The sequence below is a fragment of the Mizuhopecten yessoensis genome, unplaced genomic scaffold (genome assembly GCF_002113885.1).
Source record: "Mizuhopecten yessoensis strain PY_sf001 unplaced genomic scaffold, ASM211388v2 scaffold4387, whole genome shotgun sequence".
Classification (NCBI taxonomy): domain Eukaryota; kingdom Metazoa; phylum Mollusca; class Bivalvia; order Pectinida; family Pectinidae; genus Mizuhopecten; species Mizuhopecten yessoensis.
In genome coordinates this window covers 191521-194874 of record NW_018405521.1, presented here as the reverse complement: position 1 = coordinate 194874, position 3354 = coordinate 191521, and positions in this window count along the sequence as shown.

Below are 3354 nucleotides of genomic sequence, written 5' to 3'. Positions count from 1 at the left end.
GGGGTGGGGTGGGGTGGGGTGGGGTGGGTATGTGTTCATACCTGAGGAGAGGTATGAACACATAACTTAGGATGAGTGTCCGATAACTTAAAAATTAATATTTGACATTTCAAAGATAATAAATTCATATCACAAAAAAAATACTACTAGATCTACTTATTACAACTTTACACTCAAGTGAACATCTAAAACTTGGCTCCTGTCTGTATAATGATAATTAAGGATTTGTAAGACGTAGGGTACAGTAAAGGCGGCCCAATTACCTATGTACAACATATACAATTGTATATACACATTAACGTAGATTACTGTTGTGTTCAACGTACAGGGGTCATTTTACACCATTTACTACAATAGCAAAAAGGTTTTGATTCAAGAATTATTTATATGGGGTTTTTTTTATTGTTTTTAACAAATTCCTAACGTTATGCTAAAAACTAACTTGTTTTTTTTAAATTTTCGAATCTTTGATGTATAATCAGATTTTTTATAAGCTTTCAGCTTTCTTATTTTAAAAAAATAGAACCCCTTTGATTAAAAAATGTCAGTTAAAATTGTGCACTTATTGAATAACAAATATGCTCGAACTAACCGGGTCCATTATTTATTACAACATTATACTGTAATTAAACTTAAAGAAAACTGAAGTATTGGGATCTGGTTTTAAGTAGTGTCGCCGTACTCTATACTATAACATCTTCCCTAACAAGGCAGGGTTGAGTTTGTAGGATAATGAATGATTTACTTTTATTTTCTGGTTCAGCCAGACCTGCGGAAAATTGCTAACATAGTTTACGTACCGGGCGATGTTAAATTAACATTGTCAGTAAATTATAAATATAAATATTAAATCCAGACGTACTTCATTTAATGAACGTAAAGAATGAGTTAAAGGTTATCATAGTAGAGTCAGTATCACAGAGGCCTGTAGCGCGTGTGTTGATCCCATGCTCTACGCATGAATGGTAACTTAAAACATGCGTTCGATCTGTCTACCCTAGATCTTTGACGATTGACGATAGACGCCTTGTAAATTTATACCCTTCAGCTGGCCCCCAGACTCTCGTCTCCATTCATAAAAATGAATGGGGTCAACTAAAAGTTGCGTCATCTATGTCACGCGGTACACTATTATTGATTTCGTTATGCAGGGGCTGGGTATGTTGGTTACTTTTCTTCACACTTTTGTTATACGCCATAAAATATATGGCTTATCTTCAGTGTATTATCTTTATTGAATCGATCTATAGATATTAAGTGGCTGTTCCAATTTACCGGTCTCTAGAGGAACTACCTGACTGCTGTCTGCAATTACTTCTTAGCAAACGGACCATTTGTTGAGAGTTTTCCAGATTAATCCAACATGTACAGGCTGTTCGGCGGTAAACAATAACTCCAAACATGTTCACTCCTGTTTTCGCGCAATTATTATTATTTTTATTATTATTATCACAGGGACAATATCCAATAACTTGATACTGGTTCACTCCCACGCCGGTAGGGGATTGAACTTGATACTGGTTCACTACCACGCCGGTAGGGGATTGAACTTGATACTGGTTCGCTACCACGCCGGTAGGGGATTGAACTTGATACTGGTTCACTCCCACGCCCGTAGGGGGATTGAACGGTTTCTTAACTTTAGACTTTGTAAACGTGAAAAAATACCACAATTTTTCAAAATTATCAATTTGTACTGCCACTAGCTGTCACAAATCGCCATATAGTCTATACCGCCTCCGAATGGCCTCTCTCATCCGTACCTGCCCAGGACATGTACAGCTGACGAAACCTAAACATGACTAGTGTCGCGATGATATCACCCTCAGCTGTTGAATCACTCTGACCAGTTCTAGCAGCACAGTCACCATGACACTGAGCTGAACCGCGGCAATCTTAGCAGAACGATCAATAATTCTGCTTCAACAGTAGAAACTACACAGTATGGTGCACAATGTCGATTAGTTCACCACCCAATTCTATTGCCATATATTTCATACATTCCTAAGCATTTTCATGTGATTTACCTGAAGCCTTTGTGAAGCCATTGAAACAAAGTCATAAAAAATATTATCATCAGACAATATTGTCATATATAACATATTTTCGTTTCCTGGATTTAAAGAAAAAAATAATAATCGTGAAAAATATTTTGCCTCTCCTTTTGTTTTTACACAACCAGATTTTTCATCATGAAAATTGCATTCCCAACAAGAACTTGTGACATCTTAGAAACCAAGAAAACTACGTTTATCTCGTACGGCCGACTCTCGTACGGCCGACTAAAACTCCACGTTTATATCGTACGGACGACTAAAAGTCCACGTTTATCTCGTACGGACGACTAAAACTCCACGTTTATCTCGTACGGGCGACTAAAACTCCACGTTTATCTCGTACGGGCGACTAAAACTCCACGTTTATCGCGTACGGCCGACTAAAACTCCACGTTTATATCGTACGGACGACTAAAACTCCACGTTTATCTCGTACGGGCGACTAAAACTCCACGTTTATATCGTACGGACGACTAAAACTCCACGTTTATCTCGTACGGGCGACTAAAACTCCACGTTTATCTCGTACGGACGACTAAAACTCCACGTTTATCGTAAAATCGGTTGTGATTGTCTGGATATGTGAGATACTTGGACACAAAGAAAAAGAACAAAAAGATGACCGTTTGTCTCTACACGCCTTTGTATGGTAAAATGAATTCTCAGTGACGTTGATGGTTTTGACCTCGCGTACGTCTGGTCACCGACCGGTTACCTGGTCTGTGCCATGTGTTACCCTGCTACACTGGTGGTATCTGTACGATTACACCAATTAATTCACACTGTTGGTCAAGTAGAACACCACAACAGCTATGTTATAGCGTGGTCACGAGGTGTGTGGTCAAACTTTCCTAATGGCCGTCGCTTAACATGCTTGGATAAATTTAAGGGTTTATAACATAAAAACGAAAAATATGCTACTGTAAATTGCTTCACATTTCAGAAATTCTTTAACAATTTATACAAGGTTTATCAAGTCGATTTCCTTACCACCCACATGCCATATACTAGTACATTTTATCATTGATGTATTTTGAAAGTAGAAATTTACAGCTTATATATGTTAATAAACAATAATACTAAATCAAAGTACTGAAAGTACTGAAAGTACTGAAAGCTAAGGCAAAAGATATATATATATTATTTTTGGAATGGACAACAAAATAAAGACGAAGTTCCCATCATATTGTACAGAAGGATTTACTGTTAATTTGTTATGAATCAAAGTTTTATGTAAAAGTGTACCACTGTGAAGTTATTCTTCTTGTGTGTACAGTATATCTTTATAGGTTTGTAG